The following is a 23,247-nucleotide window of genomic DNA, read 5'->3' on the forward strand; positions in this document are numbered from 1 at the left end:
GTTTTTAAGGCCACCAACGGCTAGTTAGTGGCTAGGCAGGGGGAACGTTGAATGGAATGTTAGTGCTCTGTGGTCCAACCCTGGCCCTGGTCTCCTTCAATTTCCTAGGGACTGGTCAATTCCACTGCAAGGACTGGAAGTTACAGCACTTTCCTCAGTATATCAGACCAGGGAACCCTGATTAATAGGCTGTATGTTGTAGTTTCAGATTTGGAAGTGCGCAGAGAAACATTGATCTTTGCTGTTTTTCAAAATAAACTGACTTGCTCATTTTTCAAGAAGCATATTATTTTATACATAGCTCTTTCTTTGAAATGAGTTTTTTTTTGTCTCCACATACAGTTGATATGAGGAAGAGAATGCAAGCTGAGTGGTTCGTTTCTCATGTTAGTGAACAAAAGATAAGAAGTAAATGTTTTTGCTACTCATGTCTTTTTTAGGTTCCTTCCTGCGGTGAAGGGAAAATGACAATGTGTGAAAGGCCGAAATGGTAATTAGAGGAATCAAGACAGCATGAGAGGCAAAGAAGCTGCAAGCACACACAAGAAAGAGAAGAACCACATAGGCCACAGGAGGCATGGCGTGTTAACTAGGAGGGACAGTTTTTGTAGGAGTTGTGTTATTATTTGGAGAAGAAAAGGAGAATGCAGTGAGTGTAGCACTTTACATTTTGTGAAGATGACATGCCGGTTCATAGAATGTTTTCAGCAGTTGCATATTTTAAATATTCATGCTAGCCTGTTATGTCCCTAACTGTAAAGGTAATGGCTGAACGAGGAAGGTCTGAGGGGAAAGATGGAATACAGTGGCTTCTATTTAAAGTTATATTTTCAGAGATTCTTTTTGTGCTTGTGTTTTTATCCAGAGAACAGTGTTTTAAGCGGTTAGTCCCATTTGTATGACTTATAGTGCATGATTTATAGACGATGATGCACTTTATTGTACCAACATCTAATTTGTGAGCTTTTAGATCAGATGTCCTTTCTTTATATATCAGACTCCCCTTTCTCTGTTAGGTCAAAAAGGCTCTTAGCATTCTGTACCTGTCATTCTTATCCTTGGCATCTGCTCTTTTGAAACATTTTTTGGGGAAATATTTTATTAGTTGTTTTTTATCAAACATATAAAAGGCAAGTGACCGTACTCACTTGCAAATGCGCAGTAGAGACTTCCCTCTCTGTCCCGCCCCCGCGTCAAGACGTGATGATGGGGCGAGGGGGGCAGGACAGAGAGGGAAACTGCGCGGAAGGGGAGGGAGGGAACCGCTGATGTCGCTACCGCTCCCCCCCCAAGGTAGCCGCTACCGCCCCCCCCGGAGTCGCCACCCCCCCTTCACCCGGCCCGGGCCCTCTCTTCGTTATTCAACTTACAGCAGCGCCGAAACAGCAGCAAGCAGCTCAGCTTCAGCTCCCGTCGGCCTTCCTTCCCTGCCTGTGCCCCGCCCTCGCCGACGTGACGTCACACGAGGGCGAGGCACAGGCAGTGAAGGAAGGCCAACGGGAGCTGCAGCTTGCTGCTGTTTTGGCGCTGCTGTAAGTTGAATAACGAAGAGAGGGGCCGGGTGGGGGGGGGGGGGCGGTAGCGGCTACCTTGGGGGGGGGAGGGGACATGGGAGGTCTCAGAAGGAGGGGGGGCCTTGGAGCTAGGAGGGCTGGACTGAAGGGGGCCTTCCAGCTGGCTGGGAAGAAGGCACGGGGGGGGGGGGGGCAAGGGGCCTTGGAACTGGGAGGGAGGGAGGGAATGGGGCCCCTTACAGTTGTGAGGGAGAGCAGGGGGCCTTGGAACTGGGAGGGAGGGAAGGGGGCCTTGGGAGCTGGGGGGGAGGGCCTGGGGCCTTGGAACTGGGAGGGAGGGCGGGCAGGGGGCCTTGCAGCTGGGAAGGGGGGAGGACTGGAGCCTTGGAGCTGGGATGGAGGGACAGAGGGGGCCTTGCAGCTGGCAGGGAAGGAGGATGGCAGGGGGCCTTGCAGCTGCAACGGGAGGGGGGCCTTGGGGAAAAAAACATTCCAATACGCGCCCGTTTTAACGGGCTTAACGGCTAGTAAATATATATTGGAAAGGATGTGGACTGTATTAATTGATTTTATGTTTGCAGTGTTCTATATAATTTTATATTTATTAATTTTCTCAAAAATTAAAAGAGCACAAGAAAACATAGGTCAAAATATAAATCAAGCCACAAAAAATATCAAGTAAAAAAATAACAAGAAACCTTTAAAAATAGGGCTTTAATGAAGAAAATAAAGGGAGAAGAGTAAAACAAATTAAAAGTAATTTAACAAAGAAAATAGAGTAACAATGCACTCAAAAACCCGATATATCACTATTTTACTCTTACTCATAACCCTCAATTTCCAGAGGAAATTGGAATATTAACTGCCACATTCTGAGATTGATGAGTGTCTCCTACCATACACTACTCAATTCTATCAACTGTAAAGGATTCCAAAAAATATTCTTTCCCCAGATATTTAATAAGGCTTTTTCTTGGGAATTTCAACAATAACAACAAACTTACCTGGAGGAAATGTTCTGGGTCTCAGTTTAAGGAATTGTCTCCAAACTTCTTGAGTTCTGGAGGAGACATCAGGAAAAGCCTTTATTAGAAAGCTATGAAAAGGCATAACCCAGTGGCATAGCCAGACCTGACATTTTGGGTGGGCCCAGAGCTAATATGGGTGGGCACTATGTATATAAGTATGAGCAGTGTTTCCTGGGATACAACAAAATAATGCCTTCCCTTCTCTACCTTACCCCCCCCCCCCATCTATCCCTGTAGCCTGGTATTAGCCCTTCCTTTCTCCACCACCCATCCCATAGCTAGGCATCAGCCCTTCCCTTCCCCACCATCCATCCCATAGCTAGGTATCAACCCTGTCCTACCCCTTACATATCCCCATTAAATAGAAGACTTTTTTTTTTTAATGTCCTGGGCACTGCAGAGCCCACCTCCTCCCAGAAAACTGCATACACTTTTTTTTTTATTTTAACCTGGACACTGCAGAGACCATCCCCACCCAAAAACCCAACAGCATGAGAAATAGACAACCTTTTAAAAATTTTAACCTGGGCAATATTACAATTTATTGTTTGTGGGCTTCTGGGTAGGGGTGGGTTCTTCACTGCCTAGGGCAAAAAAAGGCATATTTAATGATTACATATACCTTTTTTTGGCCTAGGTAGTGAGGAGCTCACTCCAACCCAGAAGTCCATCACCAGCCAGCATTTTGATTACACTCTGTACACGTTAAAAAATAAAATAAAATAAATATTTATTTTACCTGGGCAGCTGCTTGCGCATGGTGGCAGATGGTGTAGAGCACGGTGCTGGCTCCTGTGCCTGTTGTATGGGGCTGCAGGAAAGTGCTGCTGGGGGGGGGGGGGGGGAGGAAACTGATGAGGCTGATCGCATCCAGCGAAGGCACCCACAACCCAGCACACTGCGGAGGAGCCATGCCCGTGACACAGCCGACAGCCAGAAGCTGAAAGCCTTTCCCATGCGGCACAGCGGCTGCAGCACCATCATGCACATGCGGGGAGCAAGCAGCAAAGCAGGAGCAAGCAAAGTTTGGCAAACTTTGGGAGTCAGGAGTTAGCAAGAAAGTAGCAGTAGCGGCGCGGGCATGCTGCAGCGCTTAATCATGATGAGACTTGCACATTTGGACCCGACCCACGGCGTACTGCACAAAAACGAAACAAAATTAAAACATTTAGACAGGCAGGTAGGAGGAGGACTGGGACAGCTGCTGGCTGCCTAAAAGCAGGTGGGAGGTGGCTGAGGCTGAACAGTGGCAGAAAGTCTTTTGTGCACTTTGGCGCCTAACTGGTTGGGTGGGCCTGAGCCCATCCAGGCCCACCCATAGCTACACCCCTGGCATAACCCATTCCCGAAAAAAAACCTATCAAAACTAAATCCCTCTCACACAGTGCCATAAATGTAGCCACCAAAGTACCTCAATAGGTAGTCTCTTATATTGATGTCTCCAGAAGGATTACTGTGATAAGTGTGTAGGACACCACTGGTTCCCCTTAAGCATACTTTCTCACAGGGCTATATTAAAAGGCCCAGCTCTAGAGGGCTCAGCAGGGAAGGCATGGTTCAGCCAAGGGTGACAAAAGTCCAGAGCAAAGAAAAATGGAGATCCAGAGTAGAAAGCAGACCATCCGACTATGTCTACAAAACTTATGTTTGAGGAACCAGAGAGCTAGCAGAGAGGTAAGAAAAGTCTTTTATCTTGCAACTCTGTGCATACTTTGGTTCTTTTATTGTCTGGTGGGAACAAGACCTTTTTGGGGAAATTCTGTAAATCAGCACCTCAGTCTAGGCACCCCTTTATGTCTTAACTTTGAGAGGACCGCCATAACAGTAGACTACATCCAGCACATGTCCACTATCCAATTCTCTGGTCACCCAGTCAAAGATATTGATCAGATTTGTTTGGTATGATTTTTTTTTTGGTCAAACCATGCTGCCTAGGATCTTTAACCCTTTGGATTCCAGGAAACGTTCTCTCCCATCCTTGAGTAGTGCCTCCATTACTTTTCCAATCACTGAAGTAGGGCTTATTGGCCTATAGTTTCCCACTTCTTCTCTGTCTCTACTTGTATTACTTGTATTAGGCAGCTCCAGAATAGCCAAATATGAGAATGACACCAGGAGTTGCTGGATGAATACAAAGCCCAGCAGGAGCCATAGAGGGATATAATCGAACGCGAACGCCCATCTCCATGGACGTCTATCTCCGAGGACGGGTCCGCGAAAGGGCGGGCCAGACCGTATTTTTGAAAAAGATGGGCGTCCATCTTTTGTTTCGATAATACGGTTGGTGCCGGGCAAATGCATCGGATTTGGGTGGATTTGAGCTGGGCGGTATTGGTTTTCAGCGATAATGGAAACCGAAGGCGCCCAGCTCAAAAACAAACAAATCCAAGGCATTTGGTCATGGGAGGGGCCAGGATTTGTAGTGCACTGGTCCCCCTCACATGCCAGGACACCAACCGGGCACCCTAGGGGGCACTTGTAACAATTAAAAAAAATTGAAATACCTCCCAAGTCTATAGCTCCCTTACCTTGGGTGCTGAGCCCCCCAAATCCCCCCAAAACCCACTCCCCAGAACTCTACACCATTGCCATAGCACTTATGGCTGAAGGGGGGCACCTAGATGTGGGTACAGTGAGTTTTGGGGGTGGTTTGGAGGGCTCCCATTTACCAGCTCAAGTGTAACAAGTAGGGGGGGATGGGCCTGGGTCCACCTGCCTGAAGTCCACTGCACCCACTAACAACTGCTCCAGGGAGTTGCATACTGCTGTGATGGAGCTGGGTATGACATTTGAGGCTGGCATACAGGCTGGCAAAAAAAGTTTTTAAAGTTCTTTTTTTTTGGTGGGAGAGGGTTAGTGACCACTGGGGGAGTCAGAGGAGGTCATCTGGGCAGTTGGGGCACTTTTTGGGGAATTGTTCATGAAAAAAAAGGGTCCAGAAAAAGTGACCCAAATTCTCGCTTCTGGCGCCCTTCTTTTTTCCATTTAATGGCCGAGCGCGCCCATCTCTCCTTGAATTACTACCCTTGAACCTTCCCTTCCTCTACCCAACTCTCACTTTCTAATTCCCTACCTCCTCCCTTCTTGTCCTCTCACAATCCCTCCCTGATTATTAGAAATAATGGACCGCCTATGCATGGTCCAACTGTAAAAAGTGAAAAGCTGTTACAGTTGGATAGACAGTGTCTTAAAAGGTACTTATTTGACAGTTTTTAATTTATTTGAAAGCATCCCATATGTATATATAAATATGAAATCAAAACTGACTATCACTAAAAGAGCTTCAAAAATTATTGTAGCTGGTGGAAACAGCACTAATAAAGGATGTATTTTGTGCTCATATTTCTACACTGTTCTATACAATACAGTAATACATGGCCACATTTCAGTGAGTATATCCTGTTTACTGATGGGTTCATCTTAATTTGTTGTAACCTGCCTTGGGAAGCCTGGAGTTATAAAAATTGGAAGTAAAATTAAACTCTCCTTTCATTGGGGCACATGGGATCACATGTTCACCTCATCTCTTTTGTACAAATGGATTATTCTGTTTTGAGCATGTTTTAGGGACAAGTGGTTTTCATAAGACAAAATAATAAAAATAAATATTTTCTTTCATGCAGATCTCTCATTTGTTTAAACTTAACTAAACGGGCTATAAGCCCCTAATGCGGGCCATTGGTTTTCTTATATTTTGTCCTTGTGATGACGTATACTGTGCCAAATCTGGAAATACAGTGAGACAGAATAATAGAATTCAATAACATCCAAAATGTATTAATTAACATTATAATTGTGTTCACATTTGGGTAATGACTGAGAAAATGCTGTTGAAAACTGACTTGAAGAAGAAATAAATGTGTATCACAGAACTGGAAAATGTTGGCACATTTAGACTGACTCTGGACTTCTGCATGAAGGTAGCTCTACCCTCATTTTTTAATATCTTTCATTTAAATAGTAGTGATAAACAATATTAAGTGCATTTTCATAATAAACCACTGCATTCCACAAAACAAAACAAGTTCCCACAAACCATCTTTATCTTTTGATCTAGGCACAGGAAAAAAAAAGATTTTAAATGCTCCCAGGTTTCAACCTAATTCATGTTTAATGTGGGATATAACTGCCATAAATAAGTAAGTAAATTATTAAATAGATTGAAACTCTGAATGTTGAGCACCTGATTCTTATAACATGATGTCTGTTTGAGCTGCCCTTTACCAGTTGAAAAAAAAAAATCTCTGCACAAATATAACACATGCTAGGGTGTCCCTATAACCAGCTCCTCCAAATGGCACACTTATTATAGTTTATAACAATGTATAACTCTACCTATGAAAAGTTATTCTGTTATTATACTTCTTCTGTGTACATCCATATGCTGCACAAGCTGGCATGTTTGAAAATATAAGTGAGATTAAATAAAAATGCTACCAACAATAAAGAACAACAACATGGATGCAACAGCTCATAGGTTTGTTTGCTTTGAGTGTATGCAGACCGACAGCTGCGCAGGGAAGGAGAAACATAGATTATCCTTAAGTGACTTCAATTTTTTGATGTCATGCCATCTCTTGTTCTCAAACCTCCTTGGCAAGCCCACCCCCAGGGACTAAGCATTGCAGGCAGAAGTCAGTTCCTGAAGTGATGTCAGCAGCAGTCCTGCTGTCTGATTGGGCACAGGAGTTGAGAGCAGGGACTGGGGAAGTGCAGCTGGGTATGCCCCACCCCCTGCCAGTTGAAATCACATTGGGGACTGAAGCAACTTTAAACTCTGAGGGGGGGGGGGGGGGTCGGGGTCATCCTATACTAAAGTTTAGCTTGGGTTATCTGCAGCAGGGCCCATAGGAATAAAATGGGCCCTGCTGCAGATAACTCAACCTAAGTTTTAGTAAAAGATCCCCTGAGTTTGGAGAGAGCAGACGATGAGAGCCAGTGCAGCAGTTTTAATGTTAAAAAAAACATGTGCAGCATGACTGCGGTTGAGCAGGTGAGGGGAGTGTTTTCATGGTAGTCACACTTAAGCTCATTTGGCAGAAGCTTTGTTGGAAATGCTCACAAAAGCTGAGTCCATGTTGTCTTACTTGACAATGGGGCCAACATAAATAAAAGCTCTGAAAGACACTGGAGTCAGTGGACTCAGTTGTTTTGCTCATACACTCCAATTATGTATTCATGATTCCTTGTTCTCAGAGACTTCTGTCAAATCATTAAGTCACATATCCAGAAAACTGGTTGGACACATTAAATATTCTTCCAGTGCCACATCTCATCAATATGCCATTCAGCTGGAATTGGATCTGCCTCAGCATTAGTTGCTAGCTGATGTGGCTAGATGGAATTCAACATTTTATATGTTGGAACGTTTGCTTGAATAAAGAAGGGCTGTACTACTTTTCACTCCTGAAGCGGATGATATCAAGGATCTAAATGTGCAGCAGTGGTCATTGATGAATAGTATGATATTTCTGTTGAAGCCATTCGAACAACTACCTCGCAAAATAAGCAAGTTGTCATTTTGCCTGCTGTAAGGTCTTTGTTCCTATACTGGAATAACTTGTCTAATGGTCAGGGCTTTTTTTGAGGGGGTTACTTGGGGGTACTGAGTACCGGCACCTTGTCCATTGTCCACTAAAATTGACCCATGGTCCCCAAATTTTAATGAAAGAGCTCAGGCTCTACACACCAATTCTGCCTTGTCATAGATTCTGTGACTGGTTGCAGGGGGCCTGGCTATTGTGGGGTGGGTCCCTCAGTGATCACCCCACCCCTGAAGGGTGGCCTGGCATTTGAGTACCAGCACCTTTTTTGCTAGAAAAAACGCACTGCTAATGATGGAATAAAAAAAATCCTGTCAGATAAAGTGAAATATGTGAATGATCACTTTTCACTTCTTTTTGAAGATGACTTTTTTATTGTTGCTACATGCATTGAGCCAAGGTTTAAATTACAGACAGTATGATGACCTGAAACAAACAGAGGCAACATTTGAAAATTTTCTCATCTGCTCACAAATTTTTCATGGAATATTCTTCCAAATCACCACATGTGTCAGATAAGCAGGACAACCAGGATTTGTCTGAAGACAAAGTTGCTGAACCTCCCAGTGTTCTGCCCCCATTTGAATGGAGGCAGGAATTGTGTCATGTTCTTAAATGACAAATCCCTGCAATCTTGTAGTTCCCCTGTAATAGGCTCTTTCAGAGCACATGTTCAGCTCCCTGTGACTTATGGGACTCATTCTATTGGTTTGCCTTGTTCTCTGTGCATGCTGAGCTAGTTATGGCCCCCCCCCCCCCCCCCCATATTTCTCTCACCCTTGGGTCTGAAAGAGTTAGTCTACAGCATATTTCCTCTGTGAACTGAAACTGCCTATGCTGTATGATCCCCTTCAAGCTACTGTTACGTTACCAAGATTTTATCAGTGTGTGTGGAAGTATAAACAGCATTACTATTCAGCATGTTGCTGCCATTCTCCCAGCCTCTTTTGCATGGAGAGAGAGAGGGCTGCTGGAGAACAGACACCTAGTTTGCAAGGCAAAAACTCTTGTCCAGCACATCTGAACTGTAAGTTATTTTTCCTTGTTTGATTACTGCATTAAAGAAGATTTTGGTTCAAGAGTTTTGAGTCTTTTCATAATGATATTATATACTCTGGTTTAAACTGCATGCCAATCACCCTAGTTAGAGGGCAGAACACCCAGCAAAAAAAAAAAAAAAAGTTTCTTCTGCCGATTTTGACTTCTGGGATGCATGGGGTTGCTCTAATTCTCAAATTTGCTATGGTGGCACAAGTTCAAAATCTTCTGAGGTTGAAACTTAAATCAGCAAATTCCTTGCAGAACCCTGCTTACCAAGAACCGTAGAGCCAATTCTGTGGTGGAAACAACTTGAACACATCTACCCAAATTTGTGCTAAACGCTTTTTGGTCATTCCTCCAACCAGTGTACTGAGTGAAAGGCTCTTCAATAATGTTGGGACCACTTTTTCTGAAAGAAGAACTTGACTGGCGCTGGTGCTAAACAATGAGGAACTGTCCCCTTGCCCATGAATAACATCTTTGTGCCCCGAAGACCCCTAACAACTTCCCCCACTCCAAAATTGACCCCCTATGTTCTTCTCCTGGGCCTCAAAGTCCTCTCCAAATTATTCTCCTTACACCAAAGATCCTCCAATGACATCCCCTCCACCTTGAAATTCCCCCAATAACACCCTCCACCCTCCCTTAGGCCCCTAAAAGGCCTGCATTCGTCATCTCTGGTGTTTATGGGTTTGAGGCAGGCGTAATCCCTACTCACTGTTGCTCCTTCCCGTGGCAGCTTTAAAATGTTGCTGGTGACCCCTAGCAGTAGTCTTGTGGTATAAGATAACTGGGAACTCTGTCCTAGCTCCACCCATTGACTGGCCTGCCACTATCCATATAATACCGTGGTAGTCTATAAGGATATTCAACAGCCTGGCTGGGTAACTGCAAGTGAATATTGATCCCACTCTGTCTCTAGATTGCCTGTGCACAGATTGTGTAAAAGTACTTGTTCTCATCTCACTACATGACTTTTGGAAACTGCGCTTAATATGTAGAGGGTGAAAGGAAAAAAAAGGGAACCCATGCATTTTACCTCATGAGTTATTGTACATCTATTTAAGTCAAATATTCAGTACATGTGCAGACATGTATTGAAAGCAAGGGAATGACAATTCACGTTACCACACCCTAATGTTGCTGCCACATACCTTGTGAAATACAAGACTCAAAAATTGGAGTGAAACGTAACGGTTGTCCAGCATAAATTTAGCAAAATCATATGTGACCTTTTAAAATTAGTAACAAAGTAAATGACAAGGGTATTATCAGTCACAGAATTTGTTCAAAATATCCTCCCGAGCAGACACACAAGCGCTAAGACACGTATGCTACTGTCATTTCAGAATTGATCACAGGTTGATCAGGTTCTTCCCATGCAGTCACTATTCTTTTGACGTTCTGTTGTACAAGTTTCATCAGTCTTTTTCAGAAGCTTAATTGAACGTCCAATGTTCAATTGTTTGTTGGAAATTGAACAATAATTCATTTTACACTGTAATGCTTAGTTTGTTGAACTCTATGGGGTCCTTTTACTAAGCTGTGGTAATCACTAACATGTGCTTACTCAGGCGACCCATGGTAGTTTTTGGATCAGCACGTGCTTCTCACGAGCTTAAAAATAGAAAATAATTTTATAATTTTTAGTGCTGGGGTGTGTTTAGGGACAGAAAGTTGGCGTACCCAGTGCTAATCAGTTAGCACAGCTGTATCATTGCGTACTACCAATTAGCTCATGGGTTGTGTGTAAGCCCTTACTGCCTAGTAAGTAGGTGGCGGTAAGGGTTCACATGCTGGTGGCCATGTTCAAATTTGGAATTTCTACTTATAATATAAATCAGCTCCCACTATCTCCTCCTTCTATCAGTCCAGTTCAAACAGTCATTAAACAGTATATTTATCTTGGCGACCTCAGCTGTGCACATTACCAATTTTACTGAATGGCAATGAGTTCTGCACACCTTTCTTCATTGGTTCACACTATTAGTGCATTTATGTTTTATCATTATTATTAACGTTTAATCAGATGGGTGACGTCAGGCTGATTAGAATAGAAAATGTGGTTAGAAAGACACCGCCTCCGCCATCTTTGTAAGGGAATGACCCTTTAATTTGGAAGCAGAGCTGGCGCTAAGCAGCAAAGGGTAAGCAAGAGGGGATGTATATAATGGTGGGGTGGTATGAGAAATTAACTGTATATCTCTGTCACCATATCATTGAAGTTAATCTCTACGTATTTTTCGTAGGGGGTAGTCTTTGAAACAGCCCTGACAAGGGCGAAACATGCATGTCGGACAGTAACATCAACCCCTGGGTCCGATACATCTATACATCTGTATTATAAGAGGATATTATCTGAGGTCCCACAGTGAATATACAGCTAAGGTAGCCAGTGTGATTGTTTTACAAATTTGGAATTTAGCATGTGGCTATTAATGGGGGGAAATAGAAAATGCAACCATTTTACTGCTGTGCTAAAAGTTGCCTCAGTGAGCGGGAAACCCACACACTAGTGATACCGTAGGCCACTTTTTAGCACAGCATAGTAAAAGGACTCCTATATTCTTTAGTATACACCATTTTTACAGTTAATATACTATGCAAAAGTGACTTCACATTGATATCACTTTTACATGGTAGAAAAAATAAGAAAGTGGCAAATTCTGGCGGTCAATTATGCAGTGTTGCTTGATGTTTATGTTGATACAAATTATCCAAATTTGCTTAAATTACACTGTTAAACAAAATCTGGGGGTTCCCTTTATTCCATCACTGTGTGTATATGTGTGTTTATATATACACACAAAATAAGTTTAAAAATGTAAAAGTATGTTGTCAAATTATGTGTTTTCACAGGATTGTGCTGGGGTGATTTATGTTTTAGAGTCTAATTATCACAATCTTAGGGTGGTACCTTGGGGCCTGAAAGTTAATTGTGTGTATGTGTACATCCCAACTCTGTCTCTAGCTTGCCTGTGCATAGATTGTGTAAAAGTACTTGTGCTCATCTCAATACATGACTGTGTGAGTGTGTGTGGGGTGGGAGTAGGGTTTGCAAATTGGAGGATTTGCCTAGGGTGTTTATTACATTTGTATTGGTGCTGTACCCCCAAATGTCTGTTCTATTTGGTGCACATCATTATCTTATCAATGATTATAAATTTTGATGATAAGGAATATAAAATATATTAGCACAACAGCAGCCTCAGTACTCACACCTTTGTAGAAGCTGAGCTATAATCCTCCTGCCCTCTCCCACCTCCCCAAATGCTCTAGAACTGGCTGTGTTTGTTTCACATTTCTATAAGCTTTCATGGAAATTACTTAGATGACTATCTTATCAAAATTTTCCTGGAGAACTCATATTTTCTACAAACTGCTCCATGGGGAATAATCTTGTAAGCCTTTTATTTTGTATGCTTTACTTGAAAACATTTTTCCATTTGGTAATCTGCCATACTAATTCACTTATTCAGATTTAGAAAGTTTAAACCTCTACCTATTAACAATAGTTGGTTTACTTTACAGAAATCACAAAAGAAACAGTCACCAGATTTTTTTTTTTTTAATTTCAATGGAGCAGGCTTTACGTAAGAACAGTGTCCTGGAATTTCTGAAATGTTAAGGATGGTGGTGAGGTCACTGCACGCACCACTAGCACCATGCTGTGGGAGGCAGACAAGGTGAGCCTGGCAGATCCGGGCACGTGCCATGAGGTTAGTGATTGCTGTAATCATTTAAAGATGACACTGCTGTAATTACTGCAACCCAGTAACTTATCTCGTAATTTGCTCTGCCCTTTCATTAAGGCAGAAGACAGTGACCAAAGTTCAAAAAGATATAATTGCTGAGCCTGCATTTCTATGCAACAAGATTAAACTTTTGTTTTGTTTTGCTTAAGCACAAAGGCATTTTCAAGAGCTGAAGAAAGGGATTAATTTTTTTTTTTTTTTTTTTTGCTATTGTGTCTAGATCTGGAAGGCTTTTTTTTTCTCCTTTGTTTCTGAAGTGGCTTGTATAAAAACTCTATAACATATAAAACCATTACATAAAGACATTCATTGCTAACAATATATTTTCAAACTCAGCTCTCGAACTGCACAACTATCACATTTTTAGAGAATCAAACCTCTTTTTGTATGCCCTTTTTATGATTTGACACCCCCCTCCGTTCTCTCTTCTGCACTCATTCACCCTTTCACATTCCTATTCTGAGCAGCCCAAGGGTATGTGACACCCTAGGTGAACCTTCAGCCATGCCTCCCCCCCATCCACTTGGGTAGCTCAAGCTCCTATTCACCCTATAATCCAGCATCTCCCCTTCCCTACCCCCTCCATGCCTAGCATCTCATCCCTCCTCCTCCTCAGGTATAGCATCTCATCTCTCCTTCTCTACCCACTCCCAGTCTAACATCTCATCTTTCGTTCCCTACCCACCTCCCTCACCATGTTCAGCATCATCTCCCTCTTCCCTTCCCTCTGCCACCATTGCTACCCTACCTCCACCAGCCCTGAGACTCTAGTAAAATAAAAGCCCGGTTCTAGCATGGCATTATAGCTTATGTGATATGGGGGTGGGGGGGGGGGGGAGGGGACTTACAGCACAGACTTACAATCAAGCACTGGTGAATCCGTTCCCCCTGACATAAACTTCCCATTGGAAGCACCAGAGCTGGGCTGGTGCACCACAAATCATCCACCTCTACTTCTCTTTTTTCCTCCACTTCTGTACCACACCCCAGTAAATGTTTCAGCAGTGGTTCATTTTTTATTTTATGTCTCCTTCCTCTCCATCAGTCTGAGTTTCTAAATAGCTGATATTTCTCCTCAGTTCCTCAAGAATCCATGACTGTGCTACATTCCTTTCCCATGAATTGCGCAAGTGTTTTAAAGGAGAAAGGAAGGAAGAGAAAGGAGCGGGAGAAAGAGCTTAATGTGAAGTCATAGTTCTTGCAATCAAAGCACTGTAGTTACATTAATTTTGGCAATTAAGCTATTATCTTAACGTGAACAGTGACCCAAGGTACACCTTGAGCTATTTCAATTCTAACCTTTGTAAGCAAGCATTCTCAAACTTTTGCATGCGATTGCACAGTTTAGATAATGGCAGTATCCACTAAAATGTATTAAACAGACCTGTGTTAGCTGAGCCAGCCATGATCTGTTATTATCATCATGCACCAAGAAAGAAAACAGTTGCAGTCTGATCTATTTAAATCTTTTTTTTGTCCTAAAATTCAACAGGTTTAGGCCAGCAACCTTTAACACTGGACAGTATTAGGACTCCACTCAGCAGCTATTGAGAGAACTTTTAATTTTATTATGCAGATACCATGTTGTGTTAATCATTCACTTAACAATGCAAAGGGTACATGGATGATACATTCAAAAAGGAAAAAGAAATCTACCAAAATAAATAAACAAATATCCCCAAATCCCTGAAGTTCTGAAAATAATGAAAGGCAGAAAGGAAAAGCCCATGGAATGGAACTAATAATGGGGGGAAAAAAAACCCACAAGGAAAAAATGGTCACATTAAGAGAGATTAATCACCTATGTAGCCATTTCACACTGATGACCCTCAGCCCACCCCTGATCTATTTGTTAAATTAAGCTAACACTGTTTACTATTCAGTAATACTCTTAATTGAGAGGATTCAAAGAAAACATAGTTGAAACTTTGATACCATAGGGGTCCTTTTACTAAGGTGAGCTAACAGATTTAGCGTGTGCTAAATTATAGGACACCCACAGGAATATAATGACATGTTATCATTTGGTGCATGTTAATCATTAGCCCGTGCTAAATCTGTTAGCGCACCTTAGCAAAAGGATTCCTCAGGTACTATGTAAGCCACATTGAGCCTGCAAATAGGTGGGAAAATGTGGGGTACAAATGTAACAAATAAATAAAAGTATACATTTACAAGGAAATTGACCATAAAGATATGATCTAAGGCCAATGTCTCAGCACTCATGTTTAGAAACTTCTCTTTTCTTTTCTGAGTCTAGCAAGACAGATCAGGAAAAATCTGTACCTTTTGACCCAAAAAGAAGAGCCAAACAATTCCTGAAGTACAGTCCCATCATGGATTCGCTGCCTTGTGAGAAAAAAAAAAAGAAACCAATAAGTAACTTTCTCACCAGCCTCATCTTGTGAACTATTCAGAATAGTTACTCTACACACTCTATAGTAATATCCTGTTCTTTTCCCAGGTGATGGAAAGGAATATATTTTCTCAGTAGGTGGCAGCCCCTCCGCTGGTCTCTTGAAAACCTCTTTCAAGTATCGTCAAAAAAGATTCAAAGGACAAGAAATAGAAGGTTTAGGATAGTAAAATTCAAAATCCATAAATTAAAGGATTTAAAGTTATTTTTCAGTTTTCTCAGCCTTTGATGAGCTATCAATTTATCTTAAACCAAACCAGCCTGGACAGCTTTGAGTTGTTCCAAAGTTTGCTCCAACTTTTCAATGTTCTAAGCCAAACTAACAGTATTCAAGTTCTGAATCTGCAATTTGGAACGAATATTTAAAGTCAAAGTCACTAGCAATGTAAAAACACTAATGCTGTTCTGCCATGATAATAGAATTCATGGGTAAGAGAATTTTACTAAAAGGACACTGTTTTTAACATGATCTGGAAAGTCGGGAAGCTGAGGGCGGGCAGGTGAGCCGGCCCTCAGAAAAAAGGTGCAGGCATGCCGTACCGGCACAAAAAAAGTACTGGTTATTCCAGACTATGACCAAATTATGGCCAAAACTGAAACTGGATATTCAATGCCGGTTGCTGGATATCCAGGTCAGTGCCGGTGGCAGCAGCTAACCGCACTGTCTGCCGCCAACTAACTATCATGGGAATAGCATCTCTAGACTGACAAAGGTCTTGGTATGTCCCCAGTATTATAACGGTACTATGTTACATTTTCCTGCTTCCAATCTTACTCAGTTATCTCACAACTTTGCATGTATTTCTGCTGGACTAGTGTACTTTGTAGAGTACCCTTGTTTGAACATTTATATAGGGAAGACTACAGGCATGTTGAAAACATGACTGAATAACAGTACATTAATAGGAAGCCACTGAGGCACCTTTAGAGGTTCAGTGTCTTAATATGAATCCCAGCTTTGAGGATTGTATTTTTGTGGACTTAATGCACTAACATTTCCACTTTGTGGCAATGATTTTGACAAGATTCAGGTTAAGTATGAATAGTGCTGGATTTAAAGATTGCATTCTGTTGAACCCGGTGGTTTGAATAAAGAATCAGACTGGACAGTGTTTTATAGAGATGGGCTTCCATGAGGATATGGCCAGACAATATTTTATACAAAGAGGCCAGCCTTAAACCTCCAGAGTTTTTTTGTTTGCCAGTGTCCCTTTAAAAATTTGGTAAGCGTTATCAAGCTGTTTGTCAGGTGACAGCTACTTCTGAATTTTCTTGGTGCTATGTAATTATACTTTCATTAAATAAATGGGAGATGTTCTGCCTCCATTTGCATGGAGGCAGGCTGTTTGTTGTATGTATATATTAGGCATTGTTTGTACCAGCTTACATTATCTTATAATTAGATGACACCGTGCCCTTGAACTATAAATCCCTGTAATCCTGTAGTTCCCCTGTAATAGGCTCTTTCAGAGCACGTCCAGCTTCCTGTGTCTTATGGGACTCTTTCTAATGGCTTGCCTTATTCTCTGTGCATGATGGGCAATTCACCCCCCCCCCCTTCTCTCTCCATTGGAGCTGTAAAAAGTTAGTTTGTAGCATATCTCTCGTGTGAACTGAAACTGCCTATATGATCCTTTTAAGATACTGTGATTCTATCAAGATTTCATGAATATAAAGTATAAACATCATTGCTATTCAGCATGTGACTGAAAATCTCCCGGCCTCTTTTGCTTGAGAGAGAGCTGATCGAAAACAGACTCCCAGTTTGCAAGGTAAAACTCTTATTCAGCACTTTGAACTATAAGTTATTTTTCTTTGTTTAATTACTGTATTAAAGAAGATTTTGGTTGAAGAGTTCTGAATCTTCTCACAGTGATGTTCTTTACTCTGGTTTAAACTGTTTGCCAATCTCCCAGTGAGAAGGCAGAACAGGAGACACCCTCATAAATTGTACAGAGGTATGTTTTCTAGGTCATGTGTGAAGCTAGAAGTAATCCTGTAGACAGGACCAGCACACTAGGGGATGCAATATCCTCTTGCACCGAGGATGTGTCTATAGGAACTACTGACCAGGAGGGAAGGGTTAGGATGGCTGTTGTAGTTGGTGATTCGATTATTAGGCATGTAGCTAGCTGGGTGGCTGATGGACATGAGGATCACCTGGTCACTAGCCTGCCTGGTGCGAAGGTGGCGGTCCTCACGCTTCACCTAGATAAGATTTTAGATAGTGCTGGGGAGGAGCTGGCTGTCTTGGTATATGTGGGTACCAAAGACATAGGAAAATGTGGGAGAGAGGTTCTGGAAGCCGAATTTATGCTCTTAGATAGAAAGCTAAAATCCAAAACCTCTAGGGTAGCATTTGGCGGTGCTATCCCTTCCACGCGCAGGGCCAAAGAGACAGGCATAGCTCCGGAGTCTCAATGCATGGATGAGGCGATGGTGCAGGGAGGAGGGTTTTAGATTTGTAAGGAACTGGGCAACATTCTGGGGAAGGGGAAGCCTATTCTGAAAGGTTGGGCTCCACCTTAACCAGGGTGGGACCAGGTTGCTGGAATCGGCATTTAAAAAGGAGATAGAACAGCTTTTAAACTAGAACCTGGGGGAAGGCCTACAGTCATTCAAAAATGCATGGTTCGGAACAAGTTATCCTTCAAAGATATTACTAAAACAGGGAAGATAGGGTATCTCGATAGCGAGGTTGCAAAAGAGACCATAGTAGATCAGGTGTACCTAAATAAAAATCAGATAAAAGATTGCAGCTTAACACTGTCATCTACTGAGCAAGATGTAAATAGGAACAACAAACATAGTTTGAAATGTCTATATGCAAATGCTAGAACCCTAAGAAATAAGATGGAAGAGTTAGAATATAGTGCACTAAATGAAAAATTAGATATAATAGGCACCTCTGAGACCTGGTGGAAGGAGGATAACCAGTGGGACACTGCCATACCAGGATACAAATATGTCTTAGTGACAGGGTGGATCGAATTGGTGGAGGGGTAGCATTGTATGTTAAGAAAGGCCTTGAATCAAATAGAATAAAAATTCTGCAAGAAACAAAACACATCTTGGAATCCCTATGGATTGAATTCCATGTATAAAGGAGAAAAGGATAGTGATAGGAGTGTCCTACCATCCACCTGGCCAAGATGAACAGACGGATGTAGAAATGTTATCAGAAATTAGGAAGGCTAACAAACTGGGCAACACAATAATAATGGGTGATTTCAATTACCACAATTTCAACTTTCTACAAACTACACAAGGTTGAGAGGAGGATATAGACTGTCACACATGAAAAAATGTGGAGAAAAAAGACCTCAGTATAACCGGCAACACTTCCTTCCAAAGGACACGCCTTATAATAGGGATGAGTGCCTCTTTAATCATAAGTCTCAAAAAAACTCCACATACAGTCTCTTCATGAACTCCTCTCCATCCACCTTCAACAACCTCATAGGTGGAGACACCACTAAATATGCAAATAGTAGCAATCAAAAGTTTTTTTACTTATCTTGGATGGTTAATCCACGATGAAAAGTCTTCCTCAATATCCAGCAGGTTCAGATTTCTATAATCATTTTTCTGAGTCCTGCATCCTCTCAATATCCCGACAGGACCATCCTGTTTCGGCCACAACTGGCTGCCTCAGGGGAAATAAATGAGGAAACAATCACATCCAAGAGTTGAGCTCGCCTCATGTCCTTCCTTAGGCTTTACAAAATTGAAATACCCCAATATTGACTGGGTAAATGTAATATCAGGGCATGCTAGGGAAGTAAAATTCCTTGACAAAATCAAGGACTGCTTTATGGAGCAGCTGGTACAGGAGCCAACAAGAGAAAGAAAAATTCTAGACCTAGTCCCTAGTGGAGCACATGATCTGGTGCAGGAGGTAATGGTGCTAGGGCTGCTTGATAACAGTGATCATAATATAATCAGATTTGATATCAGCTTTGGAGTAAATACACACAGGAAATCTAATACATTAGCATTTAACTTTCAAAAAGGAGACTATAACAAAATGAGAATGTTGAAAAAAAAAACTTAGAGGAGCAGCTATGAAGGTCAAAAATTTACATCAGGCATGGATGCTGTTCAAAAATACCATCCTGGAAGCCCAGGCCAAATATATTCTGTGTATTAAAAAAAGGAGGAAGGAAGACATGGATGTCCATAAAGTGACATAAATTCTCTTAGACGTCCTTCTCACAAAGATGTCCAAATCGGTATAATCGAAACCCGATTTTGGACGTCTTTGTCATTACTCCATGCAAGGACGTCCAAATCTCAAGGGGGCATATCGGAGGCGTGTTCGAGGCAGGACATGGGCGTTCCTAAGACTTGGATGTCTTTGAGCCATAATGGAAAAGAGCAAAGACGTCCATGACTAAAACTTGGATGTTTTCACCCGGACCTGTTTTTATTACGAATAAGGGACAAAAAAGTGCCTGAAATGACCAGATGACCACTGGAGGGAATCGGGGATGACCTCCTGTTACTCCCCCAGTGGCCACTAACCCCCTCCCACCCTCAAAAAACATGATTAAAAATATTACTTGCCAGCCTCAGATGTCATACTCAGGTCCATGACAGTGCATGCAGGTCCCTGGAGTAGTTTCGTAGTAGGTGCAGTGCACTTCAGAAAGGTGGACTGTAGGAGTATTTGCTGTGATCTCACCCACCCGGTGTGCACATGAGAGCACCTTTACAGCCAAAATGGACGCTGCAACCTTTCACCTATATGTCTGACTACCAACTGTGCAGAAGTCAGCATTTCAGCTTGTAATAGACTTACTGAAGCCTGCACCACCTCCAAGGTCACTCTGTATCGGGGGAGAATGCATGTCCCTGAGGGAGAGAGAGTGAGAGAGAGCTTACGAGATAAGATGGACAAAGGAAGCTTCATACAGATGCTGGGAGTACATGGTGGGATTATTTCTGATTGGCTCCCAGAAAACTGATTGGTCTGAGAAGCGGGAACAGAAGAAAGTTAGTTGCTGAAGAACCGAGAAGAAGAACAGAAGAACAGAAGAGGAGAACACTTGCATTTCTGCAAGCACCTGATTTACCTGAGAGACTTACTGATAATACCTGGCAAAGCTTTTCCCCAGGTTACAGCTGTCTACAGGATCTATACTGAGTCTGTATCATCTGTGGCTGATCAAGACAAGTACATCACCTGAGCTTGTGGGACCTCGCTGAGACATTCGGCTGAGGTATCGGAAGGAATCTGATCTGGTGACCGGGACGGTGAGATCATAGTTTACTTCCTTCAGGCTGGGTTAGATAATTAGTCTGTGCTCGGACCCATCAGATGCGTGACGTCAGGATTTATGATCTCTACTCGCTGTTAGCCTAGTATAAGATTTGTGTGGTAATCATTAGGATCTTGGTATTGTGTTTATCTGTCATTACAGATTAGCCAATAGGATAATCATAGTCATTCTCTATATTTTTGGTATCATTGTGCATGCAATCAGGAATTGCGGATGCTATAAGCTGATAAGAGTTTTCTATATTTTTGTATATAACGCTGTATAAATAAACTAATATATTCCATTGGTCTGTCCGTTATTTTCCATGCAGCTAAGGTTGGGCAGAGGCCACGCCCCCTAGACATAAGCGAGTACATAGGTAGGAATTGGCCTCTTACAAAATATATATATAACCACCTACAAATTGGGGCTCTCGTCCGGGACGGTTGGTGCAGGAATAGCAGAAGTTAAAACTTTTTCTGGGTCTTTTCAGAAAGCTGTTTTAACCCTCTGTTTCTCTTTGCACGAACTGCAGTTCCACCTAGCTGACGGCAGACCTTTGTTTATACAGCTGTGTTTTATTGCTGTAATTGGTTGACAGATTTATTACTCTGAGCTCCAAAAGAGGAAAAACGGTTTCTCTAACTCTCTGTAAGGAAGGAAAACAGGGTGTGTTTAGTCTTTAACATGGCGACCGGCACGGTTGGCACATTGCCTGAAATTCTCCTGAGTGAACAGGAGAAGGGTGTGCTGAAAATATTACTGCCACTCTCTCATAGTAAGACGAAACCAGCACCTCCTACAGTAGAGTCTGTACGTGCTTTATTTGGTAGCAGTTCACCGAATAGCTCAGAAGCATATGCTACGGTTTTAAATACAATTATAAAAGAGAAACAGCATTTGTCACAATGGATGCTTTGTGAACTGGGCGTGTCTCTTTTGGCAGTTAAAGACTCTTTGATGAATGAGATAAGAGAGGGATCTGTACCTCTAACAGATCGCATAGCGGATTTGCAGTTAGATTTGTCCCAGACTAGGGAAACTGTCCAGGAGCGAGACAGCGAGTTAGCTGCATTACGAGTTGATTTAGAGACTGCCAAATCTGCTTTAGCAGGGACCAATGTAAGCCCCGCCCCACCTAATTCTTCTGAAGAGATTTGTACGGAGTGCCAGACACTGTATGATAAGTGTAAAACTTTGCAGGGTGACCTAACTGATTGTGAAGCACTTAATTACACATTAAAGCAAGAAATTGCCCAGTACCTCGTGTCTTTTGATTCGTTGCAAGAGAAATTTTCTCGTTTGACTGATGCATTACACAACCAGATTAGGGAAACAGATAAGTTGCAGACATTAAATCGGGAGCTAAAACAGGTCTCAGAAGGTGTTCAGAGTGAGTTGCGCAGGGAGCTAGTGACCACTCAAGAAGAATCTGTGTCTGTGTTTCAAGATTGGCACGCCGCCAAGCTAGAGTTGGCGGAGTTAAAAGAGAAGCAGGAGACAGTCTCACTGCAATTACAATGTACAGTGAAGGACAGAGATTCATTGTCTAAAGCATTAGATGAGTGCACTGTAAAGATTTCCACAATGCAGCAAGAGCTTACGCACATGGCGCAGGAAGAAGTACCGTATACCTTAGAGTTCCCCGACAGTTTTGCTGCGGGTCACCCAAGCCCAGCTCCCGAAATGAACCGTTACGTGAGCCGGGAGGGACCCGAGTTAAACACACCCATTGGGGGCATGGCTTCGGCTCTTTCCCGCCCCTCTGTACAATCCAGCCCCATAGTGGCTGGTGACCTAAGCAGCAGACCCGAGACAGTGACACACCCACTGGGGGCACGGGTCCAGGGACTGCCTGCTGAAATCATCAGCTCACTTGGTCAGGTGCCTAGCTCAGGGTTTCAGCCTTCGGCAGATCCACCCAGTTTTAGCAATACACCTGCCCCGAGGTTCTCTACACCTGGTAGTGATCAGCGGCATTTCAAGCCGGAACCCAAGAAAGGAATGTCTATGGAGAGGCAAGCATATATTATAAAGATGCTACGCACCGTAATAGCGCCTTTTAAAGCGTCTGCCTCGGTATCCATAGAAACCCATCTTAAGGCAGTGCATGAACTCCTGCAGACCATGCACGTCTCTTCTGAGGATGACATCAGAGCCCTCCTCAAATGGACCTTTAGTACCGAGTGCCATGAAGTTCTAGATTTGATCATGTCCGATAACCCCGATTTACGGTCAGTGGAGCAAGCCTTAGCGAAGCGCTACGGTCTCTTTGCCAACTCTCTCGAAGCTAAACGTGCAGCGTATACTATTAGTTGTAATCCGGAGGAGAGTCCGCGGGAGTGGGCCCATCGCTTGAAGCGTGCATTTTACCAAGGGGGGGTGCCGCCTGATTCTAAAGATCTTGAATTTGGTGATTTCAGGGAACTTTTTATACAGGGTCTGCCTGATCCGATAAAGATTCCATTGGCAGGAAAAAACGCAGAACCCTATTCCAGCCTTCTAAAGCAGGCTGAAGGAATTTTGAAATCTGCCGCGCCAAGCCCATCGCAGAGACTCCGAAACCGGCGTCCAAGAGTCGCAACAGGGTGATACCACCCGCCGTTTGTGCGGTCACTTCCATGCTTTCTCTGGAAAACAAAGCGCCGAGACCAACTACGCCGCCGGGCTCTCAGGCCCTGCCGCGGGA

At 42.8% G+C, this 23,247-nt stretch overlaps 1 long non-coding RNA gene across 1 annotated transcript; it reads left to right on the top strand.

Moving 5' to 3' along the window:
- Nucleotides 1-4,580: 4,580 nt before the first annotated feature.
- On the top strand, nt 4,581-17,120 carry LOC115465276. Its single transcript, XR_003941378.1, has 3 exons — nt 4,581-4,594; nt 4,966-4,972; nt 17,034-17,120. It is a non-coding gene; the product is annotated as an uncharacterized LOC115465276 (long non-coding RNA).
- Nucleotides 17,121-23,247: the final 6,127 nt, after the last annotated feature.

This window comes from Microcaecilia unicolor, chromosome 3, assembly GCF_901765095.1.
Source record: "Microcaecilia unicolor chromosome 3, aMicUni1.1, whole genome shotgun sequence".
NCBI classification, from domain to species: Eukaryota; Metazoa; Chordata; class Amphibia; order Gymnophiona; family Siphonopidae; genus Microcaecilia; species Microcaecilia unicolor.